This window comes from Staurois parvus, unplaced genomic scaffold, assembly GCF_062004578.1.
Source record: "Staurois parvus isolate SC_StPar_1 unplaced genomic scaffold, SC_StPar_1.0 ptg001430l, whole genome shotgun sequence".
NCBI lineage: Eukaryota > Metazoa > Chordata > Amphibia > Anura > Ranidae > Staurois > Staurois parvus.
Window position 1 is genome coordinate 16,972 of NW_028319226.1, and position 22,701 is coordinate 39,672.

Below are 22,701 nucleotides of genomic sequence, written 5' to 3' on the forward strand. Positions count from 1 at the left end.
CCCTTGGGGCACTATTCCCCCCACTGACACCAATGACGGGGCACTATTCCTCCCACTGATACCAATGAATGGGGCACTATTCCTCCCACTGATACCAATGATGGGGCACTATTCCTCCCACTGATACCAATGATGGGGCGCTATTCCTCCCACTGACACCAATGATGGGGCACTATTCCCCCAACTGACACCAATGATGGGGCACTATTCCTCCCACTGATACCAATGATGGGGCCCTGTTGCTCCCACTGACACCAATGATGGGGCTCTATTGCTCCCACTGACACCAATGATGGGGCCCTATTGCTCCCACTGACACCAGTGATGGGGCACTGTTGCTCCCACTGACACCAATGAAGGGGCACTATTCGCCATACTGACACCAGCAGTAGAGCACTATTACTCCCACTGACACCAATGATGGGGCACTATTCTTCCCACTGACACCAATGATGGGGCACTATTCCTCCCACTGACACCAATGATGGGGCACTATTCCTCCCACTGACACCAATGATGGGGCACTATTCTTCCCACTGACACCAACAATGGCATAGTTTACTTCCACTGACACCAGGACATTTTCTACTCCCAAAAGTCACAGTCCCGGCCCCCCCTAAAGTCTGAAAGACCATAAACTGGCTCTTTGTTTAGAAGGTTTGGAGACCCCCTGAAGTAGCCCAACACTACTCCACACCGTGTCACCATTCCTCCCGACGTTCCGGAGTATGGATCCTACTTCTTGATTGTTACACGTAGATTTATCTGTGTGTCCCGATGAAGCCGTGTTTGGAATCTGCGATGATATCTTGTTACTTAGTTGTTTTATCTCTCGCCCTCAGCAATGCTGCCCAACTCCAGGGAAGGAGACCTGAGCGAGCAGGACATGGGAAGCAGCATAAAGAAAATGTCAAAAGAGAAAGGTAACCATCGGAGTTCCCATGATTCGCAGAATCGCATCGCATGATCATTGCTGTGATTGTGGGGATGTTGTTATTATACGGCATTTATATGGCGCCAACAGACCGCTCAGCGCTTTACAATATAACGGGAGACAATACAGCGAGGATACAAGAACAAAACTGAGAGGAGTAAGAGGGCCCTGCGCATTATGCAGGCCATAGACGGGTCGAACATCGGCCGATTTAAAAAAAAAAAAAAAAAAAAAAAAAATCTGTCGTTTGATCAACCGACGTTACCACCAACGTTAAAAAAATCGGCCAATTTTCGACCCGTCTATGGCCGGCATTAACCCCATAACGTCTGTCCCTTGCAGAGACGGGGCACACCATACAATGTAACGGGGGAGCGCACCATACAATGTGACGGGGGAGCGCACCATACAATGTGACGGGGGAGCACCATACAATGTGACGGGGGAGCACCATACAATGTGATGGGGGAGCGCACCATACAATGTGACGGGGGAGCGCACCATACAATGTGACGGGGGAGCACCATACAATGTGACGGGGGAGCGCACCATACAATGTGACGGGGGAGCGCACCATACAATGTGACGGGGGAGCGCACCATACAATGTGACGGGGGAGCGCACTATACAATGTGACGGGGGAGCGCACCATACAATGTGACGGGGGAGCGCACCATACAATGTGACGGGGGAGCGCACCATACAATGTGACGGGGGAGCACCATACAATGTGACGGGGGAGCGCACCATACAATGTGACGGGGGAGCACACCATACAATGTGACGGGGGAGCACACCATACAATATGACGGAGGAGCGCACCATGTGACGGGGAATCGCACCATACAGTGTGACAGGGGAGCGCACCATACAATGTGACGGGGGAGCGCACCATACAATGTGACGGGGGAGCGCACCATACAATGTGACGGGGGAGCACACCATACAATGTGACAGCAATACAAATACATTACTTGGATTACAATGTTTTTATTTGGATACATTTGTTGCAACCGCAAGACTTTTCATATAAAATATAATGACGGACTGGACTTCCTCTTCTTCTTTCTTCTGTTTGTTCTTCTTCCTTCTGCTTCCTTCTTCTTCTTCTTCCTTCTTCTTCCTTCTTCCTTCTTCCTCCTCTTCTTCCTCCTCCTTCCTCCTCCTTCCTTCTCCTTCCTCCTCCTTCCTTCTCCTTCCTCCTCCTTCCTTCTCCTTCCTTCTCCTTCCTCCTCCGTCGTCCTCCTTCTTCTTCTTCCTTCTTCTACTTCCTCCTTCTTCCTCCTTCCTCCTTCTTTCGTCTTCTTCTTCCTCTTCTTCTTCCTTCTCTTCCTTCTTCTTCCTTCTCTCTTCTCTTCCTTCCTCTTCCTTCCTCTTCCTCCTTCCTCTTCCTCCTTCCTCTTCCTCCTTCCTCTTCCTCCTTCCTCTTCCTCCTTCCTCTTCCTCCTTCCTCTTCCTCCTTCTTCCTCCTCCTTCTTCCTCCTCCTTCCTCCTTCCTCCTCCTCCTCCTCCTCCTTCCTCCTTCCTTCCTCCTCCTCCTTCCTTCCTCCTCCTCCTTCCTTCCTCCTCCTTCTTCCTTCCTCCTCCTTCTTCCTTCCTCCTCCTTCTTCCTTCCTCCTCCTTCTTCCTTCCTCCTCCTCCTCCTTCCTTCCTCCTCCTTCTTCCTTCCTCCTCCTCCTTCCTTCCTTCCTTCCTCCTCCTCCTTCCTTCTTCTTTCTTCCTTTTTCCTTCCTTTTTCATACCTCCTTCCTTCCTCCTCCGCCTTCTTTCTTCTCTCTTTTCCTCCTCCGCTTTCTCCCTCCTTCTTCCTCTTCCTTCGTCCTCTTCCTTCTTCCTTCGTCCTCTTCCTTCGTCCTCTTCCTTCGTCCTCTTCCTTCTTCTTCCCTTTTTCCTTTCTTCCTTATTTCTATTCTTCTCTCTTCTTCTTTCTTCCTTTTTCCTTCCTTTTTCATTCTTCCTTCTATTCTTCTCTCTTCTTCTTTCTTCCTTTTTCCTTCCTTTTTCATTCTTCCTTCTATTCTTCTCTCTTCTTCTTTCTTCCTTTTTCCTTCCTTTTATTCTTCTCTCGCGCCGCGTTCGTGTGAAGTGGTCCTTCAGCTTCACTCTCCCCCCTCCCCCGAGCACAGATCGGTGTGGCCTGTGTGCTGATCAGGGTAAAGATGCGACGCTGACGATGGCAGACATTATTATGCGGCGCACACGGCGGTATCGACTCGCTCCGGCTGACGCGTGCGCTTGGCTGAATGGCGATCTTCACACCATTCCGACGCGTCAGCAGTTTTGGGCTGAGATGTGAGCTACGTGTCAATACAGCAAAGACGCAGAGGAGCAACTCCGGACTCCTCCGCATACAGAGACTGCGAAAGTCGGGAAAGCAGAGGCGTGGCATGACAGCCAGGCAACACGCATTTCCAGAAGGGGCTTCTCGGCCCCCCGCCCCTCCTCCATCTCCGATTGCCTCCCTATAATGGAAGATCTTTGCTCCATGATACGAGGATGGATTAATTGTATCTATGACTCCATCTGTGAACTCCAACCTTTGATGCCAAAATCCTGCGACTCCAAATCTGTGCGATCTCCATTGCGACTTTTGATGCAATTTTTGGATGGGTGCCGCCTCGGCGGGACTTTGGCTTTGACTGTTGCAGAACTGCAGTTTGTGTTCGACCTGTTTCTGCATTTTGTGTTTTTGCACCTGCGTTTTTTTGTTTTTGTAAAAAGGGTCAGGTGCTTTTTTGAACGCAGAAAGTTGCGTTTTTGTTTCTATGGACTTCAATGGAAAGGCTGCAGAAAATCATGTAATGCATTTTTGATGCATTTTGCTTTTTTTTTTTTTTTCCTTGTTGCCAGGCCGTCAACACTACATGCTTTTCTGCAACCTTTCCATTGCAGTATATCGCATGTGAGTCGCACAGGAACCGCATCGCATTCCTGTGCCAATCACATGCGATTGGTGATTTGATGGTGGTGCGATCGGAGACATACATTATGCACGGCTCTAATCGCACCAAAAACATACAGGGCCCTTTTTTGGGTCCGCACTAGAATCAGATCACATGGGTATTCACACCCATGTGATCCGATTCTGCACATTGCACTGCGTTTTGTGGATCGCTTTCGGGGTGCTAACATACACACTTGCAGTGGTTCGCATGACCGGGGTGTGATTCTGATGCAGTGCGGAATTCGCACTGAAAACACTGCAAATTACGCACCGCATCAGCGTGAACCCGGGCTCAAAGTTGCACAAAAGTCTTGTCTTGGTGTCATCGGTGGGACAGCTGTGCAACAGTCAAATTCGCATCCAAGTCGCACCCATCTGAAGTTGCATCAAAGTTGCAATGGAAGTATCATGATTTTGGAGCCACACAGGTGTCAATGGAGCCTAAAGTGGTGCAAAACCCAAAAGCAAGCGTTTATTATATATCGCATTTATTATATATCGCATTTATTATATATCGCATTTATTATATATCACATTTATTATATATCGCATTTATTATATATCGCATTTATTATATATCACGTTTATTATATATCACATTTATTATATATCGCATTTATTATATATCGCATTTATTATATATCGCATTTATTATATTGCGCTTATTATATATCGCGTTTATTATATATCGCGTTTATTATATATCACATTTATTATATATCACATTTATTATATATCGCATTTATTATATCGCGCTTATTATATATCGCGTTTATTATATACCGCATTTATTATATATCGCGTTTATTATATATCGCATTTATTATATATCGCATTTATAATATATTGCATTTATTATATATCGCATTTATTATATCACATTTATTATTTCGCATTTATTATATCTCGCATTTATTATATATCGTATTTATTATATATCGCATTTATTATATCACATTTATTATTTCGCATTTATTATATATCGCATTTATTATATATCGTATTTATTATATATCGCATTTATTATATCACATTTATTATTTCGCATTTATTATATATCGCATTTATTATATCGAATTTATTATACAGTCAGGTCCATAAATATTGGGACATGGACACAATTCTAACATTTTTGGCTCTATACACCACCACAATGGATTTGAAATGAAACAAACAAGATGTGCTTTAACTGCAGACCGTCAGCTTTAATTTGAGGGTATTTACATCCAAATCAGGTGAACGGTGTAGGAATTACAACAGTTTGCATATGTGCCTCCCACTTGTTAAGGGACCAAAAGTAATGGGACATTTGGCTTCTCAGCTGTTCCATGGCCAGGTGTGTGTTATGCCCTCATTATCCCAATTACAATGAGCAGATAAAAGGTCCAGAGTTCATTTCAAGTGTTCTATTTGCATTTGGAATCTGTTGCTGTCAACTCTCAAGATGAGATCCAAAGAGCTGTCACTATCAGTGAAGCCATCATTAGGCTGAAAAAACAAAACAAACCCATCAGAGAGATAGCAAAAACATTAGGCGTGGCCAAAACAACTGTTTGGAACATTCTTAAAAAGAAGGAACGCACCGGTGAGCTCAGCAACACCAAAAGACCCGGAAGACCACGGAATACAACTGTGGTGGATGAGCGAAGAATTCTTTCCCTGGTGAAGAAAACACCCTTCACAACAGTTGGCCGGATCAAGAACACTCTCCAGGAGGTAGGTGTATGTGTGTCAAAGTCACCAATCAAGAGAAGACTTCACCAGAGTGAACACAGAGGGTTCACCACAAGATGGAAACCATTGGTGAGCCTCAAACACAGGAAGGCCAGATTAGAGTTTGCCAAACGACATGTAAAAAAGCCTTCACAGTTCTGGAACAACATCCTATGGACAGATGAGACCGACATCAACTTGTACCAGAGTGATGGGAAGAGAAGAGTATGGAGAAGGAACTGCTCATGGTCCTCAGCATACCACCTCATCAGTGATCATGGTGGTGGTAGTGTCATGGCGTGGGCATGTATGGCTGCCAATGGAACTGCTTCTCTTGTATTTATTGATGATGTGACTGCTGACAGAAGCAGCCGGATGAATTGTGAAGTGTTTCGGGAATATTATCGGCTCATATTCAGCCAAATGCTTCACAACTCATTGGACGCTTCACAGTGCAGATGGACAATGACCCAAAGCAGACTGCAAAAGACACCAAAGAAGTGGAATGTTCTGCAATGGCCAAGTCCATCACCTGACCTGAATCCGATTGAGCATTTCACTTGCTGAAGACAAAACTGAAGGGAAAATGCCCCAAGAACAAGCAGGAACTGAAGACAGTTGCAGTAGAGGCCTGGCAGAGCATCACCAGGGATGACACCCAGCGTCTGCTGATGTCTATGCGTTCCACACTTCAGGCTGTCATTGACTGCAAAGGATTTGCAACCGAGTATTAAAAAGTGAAAGTTTGATTTATGATAATTATTCTGTCCCATTACTTTTAGTCCCTTAACAAGTGGGAGGCACATATGCAAACTGTTGTAATTCCTACACCGTTCACCTGATTTTTATGTAAATACTTTCAAATTAAAGCTGACAGTCTGCAGTTAAAGCACATCTTGTTTGTTTCATTTCAAATCCATTGTGGTGTATAGAGCCAAAAATGTTAGAATTGTGTCAATGTCCCAATATTTAGGGACCTGACTGTATCTCATTTATTATATCGCATTTATTATATCACATTTATTATATCACAGCTTACCAATCCTCCGATGTGGCGGCTGCATTCGTCTTTTTAATTTTAGGCTTTCTTTCCTTTTATTTTCAATTGGTGATCCTACCTGTAAGTCTGTTTTTTTTTTCCCTGCAGATGTAGCAGTTAGAGGGTTGAGACAAACCTTTACAACTGGCAGGGGTGCTTTTGATGATTAGCTTTTAATCATGTAAACCGTTTATCCTGTAATGGAAGAAATGCGTCTGCTGCTACAGCGCACATAAGTCAGCCGGCGAAAGTGTTCCTCCAAATACTTGGGAATACCCTTGGGATGGGAAGCGGGCCCCCTTGGGCTCAGGGGCCCCCAGACTTCCCGTAGCGTATTGTTCTGCAGTAGAAAGGGCCACATTGACTATAACGCCATCCTGCGTGCTGCCGATACCGATCTTCCATCCAGCCAGACCAGTCTATAAATGATACAATCCCTGAACTAAAGATCCCCTCCGTGCCCCTCCCCCCTGAGATGTAAATCGGGCCCCCTCAGGCTCAGGGGCCCCCAGACTTCCCGTAGCGTGTTGTTCTGCAGTAGAAAGGGCCACATTGACTAAATCGCCATCCTGCGTGCTGCCAATACTCGCAGCAACGGCTCCCATCCAGCCAGACTCATCCATAAATTTTATAATCCCCCTCCATGCCCCTCCCCCTCCCCCATTCCCTTCAAAAGTTTTCCAAAACCGGGATGGTAATAATAAGGAAAAACAAAAATAAAAGTGCGTGTGAAGTTGGGCATCACCATTTATTAAAGCTGACAGGCGCGCGCGTTACGCCGCTGCGGCAAACATATGTCTCCACATCTGCTTTCAGTAATATCATCATGATTTTAAAAATGATTTATAGCGCCGCGCATCATAAATCGCCGCCGTGGCGGTTACTTACAAATTCAAGACTTCGCTGAAAATGTGTTCGGGAGACGAGGGGTTCCGGGGGAGCATGTAAAGATTTCGCCGAGGGGGGGGCTGGCGGCCCTGCATGGGGTTAGCTACAAAAGAGGCAAAACACCAAATTTGGGTTTTTTGTTCTTTTTTTTGGGGGGGGGGATTTGCGAAATTCTCCCTCTGCCAGTCCTGGTGGTGTTGGGATGAGTTGGCACCTGGAACGCGGTTTCTGTGGCGTGAACCGGCACCCCAAGTACAGATTTAGGGCTTCCTCACAGCAAGTTATTTAAGGGATTTGTGCAATTTATTCCCCTTTTTTTTTTATTTTTTTGCTTTTTTACATGTCCTACATGGCAGTACCCGCTGCCCAGTTCCCTACCCCCCCCCCCCTTTAAAAAAAAAAAAACATACAAATTGGCCAAAAAGAAGTTATGCCAGCCATAGATGGGTAGAAAATCGGCCGATTTTCGCACCGTTAGTGGGTTAATTGGTTGCCTGTTTTTCGGGCTTTTTGCACATTTTTTTTTATCGGTCATGTTGGAAAATTTGCGGACGATTTTGACGATCGGCCGATTTTCCCGGCAATGATGGGCAAATCAGCCGATCATTTTACCCATAAAAAATCTGCGCATGAGCCGTGACCTGCAAGAAGAAGAAGAAAAATAAGAAAAAGAATAAAAATTCCAGTCCGCTATTACCGTATTTTTCGCCGTATAAGACGCACTTTTTCTTCCCCAAAACTGGGGGGGAAATGTCAGTGCGTCCTATAAGGCGAATATGGAGCAGGCGGTCCGGTATTTCCACCGCGGCCGTGTCAGAATACCGGGCCGGCCGCTCAGCTCTGCAGCGGGACCTTACCTGTTCCTCTATCCAGCGGCGTGCTGTCTTCCTGGCTTCTGTAGTGTGGGCATGACAGCAGGGTGCCCAGTGCGCATGCGCGAGAAGCGGTGCCTTTTGTGAATGGTAAGGCGGCACCTGGGACACATGACAGATCCCAGAAGCCGCCGGACCAATCACAAAGCGCAAGTGCTTCTCACACATGCGCACTGGGCACCCTGCTGTCATGCCAAGCGCCATTACAGAAGCCGGGAAGACAGCGTGCGGCTGGATCAAGGAACAGGTAAGATGAAAGAACAACTCCGCAGAAGTAAGAGCGGGTACCTGTCAAATTCAGGTACCCGCTCCCCACCTCCCCAAAGGTCAGCAGTCATCTGTACTGTCCGCAGTCTCTGGTCATCCCTGCGCTGTCCGCAGTCTCTGGTCATCCCTGCGCTGTCCGCAGTCTCTGGTCATCCCTGTGCTGTCCGCAGTCTCTGGTCATCCCTGTGCTGTCCGCAGTCTCTGGTCATCCCTGTGCTGTCCGCAGTCTCTGGTCATCCCTGTGCTGTCCGCAGTCTCTGGTCATCCCTGTGCTGTGTCCGCAGTCTCTGGTCATCCCTGTGCTGTCCGCAGTCTCTGGTCATCCCTGTGCTGTCCGCAGTCTCTGGTCATCCCTGTGCTGTCCGCAGTCTCTGGTCATCCCTGTGCTGTCCGCAGTCTCTGGTCATCCCTGTGCTGTCCGCAGTCTCTGGTCATCTTTGTGCTGTCCGCAGTCTCTGGTCATCCCTGTGCTGTCCGCAGTGTCTGGTCATCCCTGTGCTGTCCGCAGTCTCTGGTCATCCCTGTGCTGTCCGCAGTCTCTGGTCATCCCTGTGCTGTCCGCAGTCTCTGGTCATCCCTGTGCTGTCCGCAGTCTCTGGTCATCCCTGTGCTGTCCGCAGTCTCTGGTCATCCCTGTGCTGTCCGCAGTCTCTGGTCATCCCTGTGCTGTCCGCAGTCTCTGGTCATCCCTGTGCTGTCCGCAGTCTCTGGTCATCCCTGTGCTGTCCGCAGTCTCTGGTCATCCCTGTGCTGTCCGCAGTCTCTGGTCATCCCTGTGCTGTCCGCAGTCTCTGGTCATCCCTGTGCTGTCCGCAGTCTCTGGTCATCCCTGTGCTGTCCGCAGTCTCTGGTCATCCCTGTGCTGTCCGCAGTCTCTGGTCATCTTTGTGCTGTCCGCAGTCTCTGGTCATCCCTGTGCTGTCCGCAGTGTCTGGTCATCCCTGTGCTGTCCGCAGTCTCTGGTCATCCCTGTGCTGTCCGCAGTCTCTGGTCATCCCTGTGCTGTCCGCAGTCTCTGGTCATCCCTGTGCTGTCCGCAGTCTCTGGTCATCCCTGTGCTGTCCGCAGTCTCTGGTCATCCCTGTGCTGTCCGCAGTCTCTGGTCATCCCTGTGCTGTCCGCAGTCTCTGGTCATCCCTGTGCTGTCCGCAGTCTCTGGTCATCCCTGTGCTGTGTCTGCAGTCCATTAGTTCAGAATTTTTTTTTCCTGTTTTCTGCCTCTAAAACCTAGGTGCGTCTTATGGTCAGGTGCGTCTTATACGGCGAAAAATACGGTATATTGTATATGAAAAGTCTTGCAGTTGCAACAATGTATCTATTTGTATCCAAATAAAAACATCTGTATCCGAAATGGATACATTACTGCATTTCTTCTTCTTCTTCCTACTTCTTCCTTCTTCTTCCTCTTCCTTCCTTCTTCTTCCTTCCTCTTCTTCCTTCCTCTTCTTCCTTCCTCTTCTTCCTTCCTCTTCTTCCTTCCTCTTCTTCCTTCCTCTTCTTCCTTCCTCTTCTTCCTTCCTCTTCTTCCTTCTTCTTCCTCCTCCTTTTTCTTCCTACTTTTTCTTCCTCATCTTTCTTCCTCCTTCTACTTCCTCCTTCTTCTTCCTTCTTCTTCCGCTTCCTCCTTCTTCCTCCCTCTTCCCTCTTCCTTCTTCTTCTTCTTTCCTTCTTCTTCTTCTTTCCTTCTTTCCTTCTTCTTTCCTTCTTCTTTCCTTCTTCTTCCTCTTCATTCTTCCTCCTCCTTCTTCTTCCTCTTCATTCTTCCTCCTCCTTCTTCTTCTTTCTTCCTCTTCATTCTTCCTCCTCCCTCTTCTACTTCCTTCTTCCTCCTTCTTCCTTCTTCATTCTTCCTCCTCTTCTTCCTCCTCTTCCTCTTCTTCCTCTTCCTCCTCTTCTTCTTCTTCTTTCTCTTCTTCCTCTTCTACTTCCACTTCCTCTTCTTCCTTTTCCTCTTCTTCCTCTGCAAAGGACAGAAGTAATTATGGGGTTAAATGCCGGCTATAGACGGGACGAAAATCGGCCGATTTCTTTACCGTTGGTGGTAACCAACGAATGACTGATTTTTTTTTTTTTCTTTTTTACAAAAAAAAAACGGCCGGTTTTCGACCCGTCTATGGCCTGGTTTAGTTCCCATAGACTTTAGTAGGCTCCGGAGCCGTGTTCAGGCTCTGTGGACGTTTTTTTGAGTTTGACGAACCTCCTGCGAACGGTTCCTCGCCTCGTTTTCTCATCCCTAACTGCTCTGTCACTGCATCAAAGATGTTGATGGCACTTGCCGTTCAGCTTTTGATCTCCACTTTTTTTTTTTTGTGGGGGTGGGGGGATTGTTGCGTCCTCCACACAGTTGTATAGTTGGCTTTGGCCTCTACAGAGTTATTTAGCTATTGGAACCCCTTACCCTTACCTTTCCAAAGATCATTATCATTGATGTTCCACTGAAGACCTCCCATTATCAGCCATTAAGCAGTGCACAGCCGACTGGCGATCAGCACGGCGGTTGGATGTCACAACCTGCCAATAGAAACCAAGCACTGGAGCACTCCAGTCTCAGAAACTCATTGGTACTCTACAGTGTATGTGTGGTTGAAGAAAACCGGACAATTTTGAGTGGTGGCCATAAGTGCTAGGTTTTTTTTCCCATAGTGCCATGCTTGTTGATGCCCAATGAACATAAAAGTAAACCGTGAAATCAAAGCTCACTTGAAAGTTCATGAGGGTACAGTGTGGTCTGACCTCTAAAGAGGAAGGCCCTATATCCCTAACCCCCCCCAGCCATGGTGCAAGGCTCCCGACAGGAACATAGCCCTCTAGTCTACCTGTTCAAAACGAAATGGACTCCAATCCTTAGGAACCAGCCATAGTTGGTCCTCCAATGGTGCAAGGCTCCCAACAGGAACATAGCCCTCTAGACTACCTGGCCAAAACCAGGTGAACTCCAATCCTTAAGGACCAGCCATAGTTGGTCCTCCAATGGTGCAAGGCTCCTGACAGGAACATAGCCCTCTACTCTACCTGGCCAAAATCAGGTGGACTCCAATCCTTAGGGACCAGCCATAGTTGGTCCTCCAAGTACTGGGTGAGGGCTCTCCCAAAGAGAAACCCCCAGTTGGAGAGAGGAAAAAGACTTGTGAAGGCCACAGATCCTCTCCTCGACTTCAGGTCAGGCCCCCAATGAAATCCCTGCGGCTTGTGGAAAAGAAGAAACCCACACATGCAGTGCAAGTGCCAAGTGAAAAACACATGGGCAGGCCTTTTTGCAGGTTTAAATGTTGCTCCAGGCCAGGCAAAAGGCCTTCCCGAGAAGCATAGTGCAAGAAAAGCAGTAATGACTTGAAACTCAGTGGGGTCCTAAACCCACCAGGTTTTCCTGGCATCCCTGGGACGTAGGGTGTAGTGAGGTTTACTTGGAGCTAGTGATGGCCTTGGTGCCCTTAGAGATGGCATGTCTTGACCCAGCAACAGGTGCACAGTGGTCTGGATCTCCCGGGAAGTGAAGGAGGAGCACTTCTTATGAGTCAGGTGGGAAGCGTCTCTGGTGATGCACTCAAAGATGCCATTGACAAAGCAGTTCATGATGCTACTGGCCTAGGACAAGATATCTGTGTTGGGGTGTATCAGCTTGCACGTACAACACAAAAATTGGCCGCCCTCCCCCTGGGCAGAGAGAGCCTGATACCAATCCACCCCCCACTCGCGAGAGCCTTCCATTACCACCACCCTCCATACACCGGCCACCCCAATCCCCACCCACCCCCAGCAAGAGAGAAAGGCACTCACCTTCACAGCTCCAGACATCCCCTGGAAATAGAGTCAGACTCTGCATACACCGTCAAGCAGCTCGCATCCTCTCTCAGATCTCACCTGGATCCCACGCTGCGTGTGTCCCTTCTTCCATCTCTTGTTACAGGGGGCATTGCTACCCACCTTGAAAAATGCCACCCTAGGCTAATTCCTTGTTTGCCTTGTAGTAAATGCACCACTGCATAGATGGCCTAATTCTCTTTCCTGCTCTTCTGCAGCTTCTTGCCATCCTTCTTCTGGTTCTTGGTCATGGCTCTCTTGGAGCCAATCTTGGGCACTGGGGCAGACTTGGCTGGTTCAGGCATGACAAGATAAAAAATCTCTTCACTACATGCTGTAATTGTGCCGACCCCAAAATGGGCACATCACCCAGAGCTCATGCTCCCCAAACCCCTAACCAGACAAGAGCAGCTCCATCCCTACCAGGAGGCATTAGGACTTATGTAGAGTACTGTCTACAGCTGAGGACAAGCCTGGTGCACCAGGCCAGAATCAACCCGGGAGGAAAGGATTAACTTCTCAGTCCACACCTATTATATCTGGAATTACTAACTGCCATCGCACCTGATAGGATGAGTGGAAGTGTCAATCCACTTTGAAGAACAGACCAACCTTCTCCTGAACTCCATCTCCTCAGAGAAACATCCTAAATGCTTTTCATTTTTGCACAGTTTGCCATGGCGGTTGGCTGCAGGTGCGGAGGATGCTGGCGGATCTGTTCGCTGCGAATTTCCTACTGTGAAAAATTAAGACATTACCTGTTTTTCACATGCTCCGATTTTCATGATGATCCTTCCTGGTCTAAGACGGAATGTCGGCGTTGGGGTGTATCAGCTTGAGCACCTTGAACATCGATGGTCTAACTCTCCTTCCTGTTCTTCTCCAGCTCCTTGCTATCCTTCTTCTATTTCTTGGTCATGGCTTTTTTGGAGCCCATCTTGGGCACTGGGGCAGACTTGACTGGTTCAGGCACGACAAGGAAAAAAATCTCTTCACTCCATGCTGGAAATGTGCCGACCCCCAAGAGGCACATCACACGGAGCGCGTGCTCCCCAAACCCCTAACCAGGCAGGAGCAGCTCCTTTCCTACCAGGAGACATTAGGACTTATGGTGAATCCTGTCTACAGCTGAGGACAAGCCTGATTCACCAGGCCAGAATCAACCCGGGAGGAAGGGATTCCTCCTCAGTCCACACCTATAACATCTGGAATTACTACCTACCATCGCACCTGATAGGATGAGTGGAAGCCTCAATCCACTTTGAAGAATAGACCAACCTTCTTCTGAACTCGATCTCCCCAGAGAAACATCTGCTCGCTACAGATTTCCTACTGTGAGAAATGAAAACGTTATCCGTTTTTCGCATGCTCCGATTTTCATGATGCTCCTGGCCTAGGACGAGATGTTAGTGTTGGGGTATATCAGCTTGAGCACCTTGCATGTAGATGGCCTAACTCTCCTTCCTGCTCTTCTCCTGCTTCTTGCCATCCTTCTTCTGGTTCTTGGTCATGGTTTTCTTGGAGCCCATCTTGGGCACTGGGGCAGACTTGGCTGGTTCAGGCACGACAAGAAAAAAAAATCTCTTCACTCCATGCTGGAAATGTGCCGGCCCCCAAGGGGCACATCACCCAAACCCCTAACCATACAAGAGCAACTCCATCCCTATCAGGAGGCATTAGAACTTATGGAGAGTCCTGTCTACAGCTGAGGACAAGCCTTGTGCACCAGGCCAGAAAGAGAAACCCCCAGTTGGGGAGAGGAAAAAGACTTGTGAAGGCCACAGATCCTCTCCCCGACTTCAGGTCAGGCCCCCGATGAAATCCCTGTGGCTTGTGGAAAAGAAGAAACCCACACATGCAGTGCAAGTGCCAAGTGAAAAACACATGGGCAGGCCTTTTTGCAGGTATATATGTTGCTCCAGGCCAGGCAAAAGGCCTTCCCGAGCAGCATAGTGCAAGAAAAGCAGTAGTGACTTAAAACTCAGTGGGGTCCCAAACCCACCAGGTTTTCCTGGCACCCCTAGGAATGTAGGGTGTAGTGAGGTTTACTTGGAGCTGGCCTAGGACGAGATGTTAGTGTTGGGGTGTATCAGCTTGAGCACCTTGCATGTAGATGGCCTAACTCTCCTTCCTGCTCTTCTCCTTCTTCTTGCCATCCTTCTTCTGGTTCTTGGTCATGGCTTTTCTTGGAGCCCATATTGGGCACTGGGGGAGACTTGACTGGTTCAGGCATGACAAGAAAAAAAATCTATTCACTCCATGCTGGGAATGTGCCGACCCCCAAGGGGCACATCACCCAAACCCCTAACCATACAAGAGCAACTCCATCCCTATCAGGAGGCATTAGGACTTATGGAGAGTCCTGTCTACAGCTGAGGACAAGCCTTGTGCACCAGGCCAGAATCAACCGGGGAGGAAAGGATTCCTCCTCAATCCACGCCTATTACATCTGCCATTGAACCTGATAGGACGAGTGGAAGTGTCAATCCACTTTGAAGAACAGACCAACCTTCTCCTGAACTCCATCTCCCCGGAGAAACCTCCTAAACGCTTTTCATTTTTGCAAAGTTTGCCACGGCGGTTGGCTGCAGGTGCGGAGGATGCTGGCGCACTTTCTCGCTGCGGATTTCCTACTGTGAAAAATTAAAACATTATCCGTTGTTTTCGCATGCTCCGATTTTCTCCGTCGCCGCGCAGATTTCCGTTCGCCCTTTTGAATTAATCATTGCCAACTAGAATTAAGTTGTTTAAGGAAAACAAGATAAAACAGGTGCTGAACACCTGAGACAGCAACGGGGAGCTGCGCGGCCGGGGAAATCTTCTCTCCGGGGACGTCAATTATATATTTTTTTTTCTTTTTGTATTTACTTTTTTCTCTCTCCCCCTTCTTACAATTACAGTATTCTAAAAGGTGGACAGATGGAGTTGAAAGGGAAAAAAATGGCGCATTAAGCGTCGTGAATTCTAATTTTTTTACAGTACGGGATGCAAAACTAATTAAAGCAACTTAGAAAGTAATTTTAAGACAACTGCAATCCATTATCTAATTCGGTTTTCCGGGGGCAGGAACATGAGTTTCTTTTAGAAAATAAACCGCTAATGACTTTTCTTAGTTTGTCCGCCAAGGAATACCTGGACAGAAAGATAAATGAGGATGCAAGGAGGGTAATTGTAGCCGGCTTGCAGACGCTTTGTGATAAAAAGGCTGTTCGCTGCGTTGGTCTACAGCAGATACATGGACACCACTGTGAGCAAAGCTGCTGCTTCCTGCTTTGAGTTGTCAGCTTAGTGTCACATTTCTCCAATCTGCCATAGCATGATGACAACCCACCCGAATCCATCGAGCCATGGACTCCACTAGACCTCAGAAGGTGTGCTGTCAGCAAAAGATCCCGTAACGTTGGTTCTCCATGGATCGGACTTTTTTTCCCCACAGATGCCTGATTGGATTGAGATCTGCAGAATTTCAAAGCCAAGGCAACGCCTTCAACTGGTTCCTCTAACCCACGGGCGTCAAACTGGCGGCCCTCCAGCTGTTGCCAAACTACAAGTCCCATGAGGCATTGCAAGACTGGGGGTTACAAGAATGACTCCCAAAGGCAGGGGCATGATGGGACTTGCAGTTTCGCAAAAGCTGGAGGGCCGTCAGTTTCACACCCCTGCTGACCATTCTTGGATTCATCAGACCAGGCCACCTTCTTCCATTGCTCCGTGGTCCAGTTCTGATGCTCACTTGCCCATTGTAGATACTTTTGGCTGTGAACACGGGTCAGCATGGCCACCCTGACTGGTCTGTAGCTATCCAGCCCCCTACACAACAAACTGCAATGCTCTGTGTGTTCTGACACCTTTCTATCAGAACCAGCATTCACTCTTTCAGCAGTTTGAGCTCCAGTAGGTCTTTCCTTTGGATCAGGTTACACGGACCAGCCTTCCCTCTCCACCTCCATCAATGAGCCTTCCCTCCCCATCTCCATCAATGTGCCTTGCCTCCCCTCTGCCATCAATCAGCCTTCCCTCCTCCTCTGCCATCAATGAGCCTTTCCTTCCTCACCATCATCAATGAGCCTTCCCTCCTCCACCATTAATGAGCCTTTTCTTCCTCACCATCATCAATGAGCCTTCCCTCCCCACCTCCATCAATGAGCCTTCCCTCTTCCACCTCCATCAGTGAGCCTTCTCTTCCTGACCTCCGTCAATGAGCTTTCTCTCCCCCACCTCCAACAATGAGCCTTCTCTCCCCCACCGCCATCAATGAGCCTTCCCTCCTCCACCGCCATCAATGAGCCTTTCCTCCCTCACCATCATCAGTGAGCCTTCCCTCTCCACCACCATCAATGAGCCTTCCCTCTCCACCACCATCAATGAGCCTTCCCTCTCCCACCTCCATCAATGAGCCTTCCCTCCCCCACCTCCATCAATGAGCCTTCCCTCCCCCACCTCCATCAATGGGCCTTCCCTCCCCCACCTCCATCAGTGAGCCTTCCCTCTCCCGCTTCCATCAGTGAGCCTGCCCTCTCCAGCCTCCATCAGTGAGCCTTCTCTCCCCCCACCTCCAACAATGAGCCTTCTCTCCCCCACCGCCATCAATGAGCCTTCTCTCCCCCACCGCCATCAATGAGCCTTTCCTCCCTCACCATCATCAATGAGCCTTCCGTCCCCACCAACACCAATGGCAACCACCAAACCCAGACACATCCATTGGTTTGCCATCCAGAGAAGCATGATTGGTCACTCCAGAGAACACGTCTCCATGCTCTAGAGTCCAGTGGCGGCGTGCTTTACACCACGGCATCCAACGCTTTGCATTGCACTTGGTGATGGAAGGCTTGGATGCAGCTGCTCGGCCATGGAAACCCATTCCATGAAGCTCTCTACACACTGTTGTTGGGCTCATCTGAAGGCCACACCAAGTTTGGAGGTCTTTAGCTATTGACTCTGCAGACAGTTGGTGACTTCTGCGCACTGTGCGCTTCAGCATGCGGTGACCCCGCCCTGTCATGTGACGTGGCCTACCACTTGGTGGCTGAGTGGCTGTTGTTCCCAGTTGCTTCCACTTTGTTATAATCCCACTAACAGTTGAGCGTGGAATATTTAGTAGCCAGGAAATGTCACGGATGGACTTATTGCCCAGGTGGCCACCTATCACGGGACCACGCTTGGAGTCACTGAGCTCCTGAGAGCGACCCATTCTTTCACCAATGTTTGTAGAAGCAGTCTGCATGCCTAGGGGCTTGATTGTATACACCTGTGTCCATGGAGGGGATTGGAGCACCTGAATCACATGATTGGGAGGGGATTGGAGCACCTGAATCACATGATTGGGAGGGGATTGGAGCACCTGAATCACATGATTGGGAGGGGATTGGAGCACCTGAATCACATGATATGGAGGGGATTGGAACACCTGAATCACATGATTGGGAGGGGATTGGAACACCTGAATCACATGATTGGGAGGGGATTGGAACACCTGAATCACATGATTTGGAGGGGATTGGAACACCTGAATCACATGATTTGGAGGGGATTGGAACACCTGAATCACATGATTTGGAGGGGATTGGAACACCTGAATCACATGATTGGGAGGGGATTGGAACACCTGAATCACACGATTGGGAGGGGATTGGAACACCTGAATCACACGATTGGGAGGGGATTGGAACACCTGAATCACACGATTGGGAGGGGATTGGAACACCTGAATCACATGATTGGGAGGGGATTGGAACACCTGAATCACATGATTGGGAGGGGATTGGAACACCTGAATCACATGATATGGAGGGGATTGGAACACCTGAATCACATGATTTGGAGGGGATCGGAACACCTGAATCACACGATTGGGAGGGGATCGGAACACCTGAATCACACGATTGGGAGGGGATCGGAACACCTGAATCACACGATTGGGAGGGGATCGGAACACCTGAATCACACGATTGGGAGGGGATCGGAACACCTGAATCACACGATTGGGAGGGGATCGGAACACCTGAATCACACGATTGGGAGGGGATCGGAACACCTGAATCACACGATTGGGAGGGGATCGGAACACCTGAATCACACGATTGGGAGGGGATCGGAACACCTGAATCACACGATTGGGAGGGGATCGGAACACCTGAATCACATGATTTGGAGGGCGGGGACAATACTTTTGTCAATATTGTGTGTGTATGTGTGTATATATATATATATATATACTATGTATATATTGTTCCCAGTTTCTTTGTCTCATGTCAGGCCTCATCTCAGACGTGGCGGTTCCTTTAGGCTCACGATTGCCTTGTTTATTATATCAATAGATGTAAAGTTTCTTCAGCAACAAATGTATTCCTAGCTCTCCGCCTCCTCGCCAAAACCCAACCGGCTTCCAGCAACTCTCCGCCAATCGTCTGCCTCCCATTACGTAATTAAAAAGAATTACAATCACACCAATACTTCCCTGCCAGGTAAAGCCCATAACAAGGTAACCTTGTGCTTTCTGCCACTTTGACCCCCCTCCCCTCCCCTTCCTGGGTCCCCAGGGGCCACTCTCCTCCACATACAAACAGGAAACAAAAAAGGTAGCGGCATCTGGTTGTAATCTGTGTGTTTCCCTTTTTTCAAAAGTTCCTGAAGAAAAGTGATTATAAAGTGGCCTCCGCTGATTCCAGATAGGCGCAGGCAAAACATCGCACGGCTTTGAGATAAGAACTTGTGACAAAACCTGCAAAATAGATGCAAAACATTTTTATTTAAAAAAAAAAAAAAAAATAAAAAAAATAAAAAAACGAACGGCACGAGATTAACATTTTCTCTGTCGCTTGCCAAGAGTTGCGCATTTCAACGGCGAGCAGTTGGCTTGTTTTCAACGCCGATAAATAATGATGTTTGCCGAGGAAACAATTATACTAAAAATAATTTGAAAAGGCTGGGTACCTTTTTCTTTTTTTTTTTCCCGTTTAAAGACCGCGCGTGCGACTCATTGAAAGAACGTCGCATATGGGCAGTGAGGGGCCCTCTTGCATCTCGCAGCCAGTTCTTAAACAGTCGCACTTATTGATGTGCGCAAAGAGCGATCGGAGGTTTGCGTTTGAAGCCGGGAATTTTTTTTTTTTTATTTCCCTGTGACACGGAGCTTTTGATTCGTCCTTTTTTTTTTTTTTTTACGAGTTTGACATCTGTTAAGAGTCGATTCGGGAAAACTTTGACACACTTCGTTCGCCGTGACGGTTTGGATGTGGCGGCGCCTGTGATCGGGGGAGGAAGATAATTAGTTGGGAAGAATTTGTTGCCGGCCCTGAAAACTTTTCTGTTTAATAACGGGCCAGCACTTCATCTGTGGCGCGGCCTCCTCGGAGAGCGGGGCGATTCATCTGCGGGCGCATATTAATGGGGGGTTCATTTATATGGCCGGCCTCAGGTGTGAGATTCTAGTGCTGACAGCTTTCTTTCCCTTCATTATGTAGTCCGCATCACTCAGCTCGGGTTCAAACTGATGCGGTGCGGAATTCGCAGCATTTTCTGTGCGGATCAGAATCGCACCCCGTTCGTGCGAACCGCTGCGGGTGTGTATGTTAACAGCACCCCGAAATTAGGCCGCAGAATGCGGTGCGATGGGCAGAATCGGATCGCATGGATGGGAACAGATCCGATTCTAGTGTGGACCAAAAAAGGGTCCTCCACCTTTTTGGTGCGGATGCGTTGCTATCTGAGCCGTACAAAATGTACATCTCCAATCGCACCGCACAGAATTCGCATGTGATTGGCACAGGAATGCGGTGCGGGTCCTGAGCGAATCACATGCGATATGCCGCACCGCAGAAGTGTGTCAGAGTGGATCTAAACTCAAAACCAAAAATTTTATATTTTGCCGCAAACCAGTCATTAGATGTGGCAGCTGCATTCGTTTTCTGTTTTTAGTTTTTTTGTATCTCTATCTCCCGTCTGATCGATGTTTATAAACAATGTTACTTTGTATCTCTCTATTTCCCATCTGATCGATGTTTATAAACAATGTTACTTTGTATCTCTCTATCTCTCGTCTGATCGATGTTTATAAACAATGTTACTTTGTATCTCTCTATTTCCCATCTGATCGATGTTTATAAACAATGTTACTTTGTATCTCTCTATCTCCTATCTGATCGATGTTTATAAACAATGTTACTTTGTATCTCTCTATTTCCCGTCTGATCGATGTTTATAAACAATGTTACTTTGTATCTCCCGTCTGATTGATGTTTATAAACAATGTTTCTTTGTATCTCTCTATCTCCCGTCTGATCGATGTTTATAAACAATGTTACTTTGTATCTCTCTATCTCCCGTCTGATCGATGTTTATAAACAATGTTACTTTGTATCTCTCTATTTCCCATCTGATCGATGTTTATAAACAATGTTACATTGTATCTCTCTTTTTCCCGTCTGATCGATGTTTATAAACAATGTTACTTTGTATCTCCCGTCTGATTGATGTTTATAAACAATGTTTCTTTGTATCTCTCTATCTCTCGTCTGATCGATGTTTATAAACAATGTTACTTTGTATCTCTCTATCTCCCGTCTGATCGATGTTTATAAACAATGTTACATTGTATCTCTCTATTTCCCGTCTGATCGATGTTTATAAACAATGTTACTTTGTATCGAGAGTATAAATTCAGTTCCTCTAATCTTTCCTCATAGCTGAGCTCTCCCATGCCTTGTATCAGTTTGGTTGCCCTTCTCTGTACTTTCTCCAGTTCCCCAATGTTATTTTTGTGAATTGGAGCCCAAAACTGAACTGCATATTCCAGATGAGGTTTAACTAATGATTTGTACCGGGGGAGGGGGGGGGGGAGATGATATCTCTCTCTTTAATTGGATACTTATAGGCAGCTCCTGAAAAGTCCCGTGGTTCCCTTCTGTTCTATGGTGTCGGTTCTGAGGTTTTAGTGCCATCACCTAGTTAGTCCATCAGTGCCATCCAATCAGATGGGAGACAGAGAGGTACAAAGTAACATTGTTTATAAACATCGATCAGATGGGAGATAGAGAGATACAAAGTAACATTGTTTATAAACATCGATCAGACGGGAGATAGATACAAAGTAACATTGTTTATAAACATCGATCAGACGGGAGATAGAGAGATACAAAGTAACATTGTTTATAAACATCGATCAGATGGGAGATAGAGAGATACAAAGTAACATTGTTTATAAACATCGATCAGATGGGAGATAGAGAGATACAAAGTAACATTGTTTATAAACATCGATCAGACGGGAGATAGAGAGATACAAAGTAACATTGTTTATAAACGTCGATCAGATGGGAGATAGAGAGATACAAAGTAACATCGTTTATAAACATCGATCAGACGGGAGATAGAGAGATACAAAGTAACATTGTTTATAAACATCGATCAGACGGGCGATAGAGAGATACAAAGTAACATCGTTTATAAACATCGATCAGACGGGAGATAGATACAAAGTAACATTGTTTATAAACATCAATCAGACGGGAGATAGAGAGATACAAAGTAACATTGTTTATAAACATCGATCAGACGGGAGATAGAGAGATACAAAGTAACATTGTTTATAAACGTCGATCAGATGGGAGATAGAGAGATACAAAGTAACATCGTTTATAAACATCGATCAGACGGGAGATAGAGAGATACAAAGTAACATTGTTTATAAACATCGATCAGACGGGCGATAGAGAGATACAAAGTAAAATTGTTTATAAACATCGATCAGATGGGAGATAGAGAGATACAAAGTAACATTGTTTATAAACATCGATCAGACGGGAGATAGAGAGATACAAAGTAACATTGTTTATAAACATTGATCAGACGGGAGATAGAGATACAAAGTAACATTGTTTATAAACATCGATCAGATGGGAGATAGAGAGATACAAAGTAACATTGTTTATAAACATCGATCAGACGGGAGATAGAGATACAAAGTAACATTGTTTATAAACATCGATCAGACGGGAGATGGAGAGATACAAAGTAACATTGTTTATAAACATTGATCAGACGGGCGATAGAGAGATACAAAGTAACATTGTTTATAAACATTGATCAGACGGGAGATAGAGAGATACAAAGTAACATTGTTTATAAACATCGATCAGACGGGAGATGGAGAGATACAAAGTAACATTGTTTATAAACATCGATCAGACGGGAGATAGAGAGATACAAAGTAGATCATTAGACAATTCGGTTGTATCCAGATTGT

General features: G+C 47.0%; 1 long non-coding RNA gene across 1 annotated transcript in view; it reads left to right on the plus strand.

Moving 5' to 3' along the window:
- The window catches only part of LOC149436063 (uncharacterized), a 96,194-nt gene that overhangs the window by 13,353 nt on the left and 60,140 nt on the right, over positions 1-22,701 (plus strand). The window contains exon 2 of the long non-coding RNA XR_016308336.1: positions 843-923. This is a non-coding gene — a long non-coding RNA (uncharacterized LOC149436063). The remainder of the gene's footprint in view (positions 1-842; positions 924-22,701) is intronic.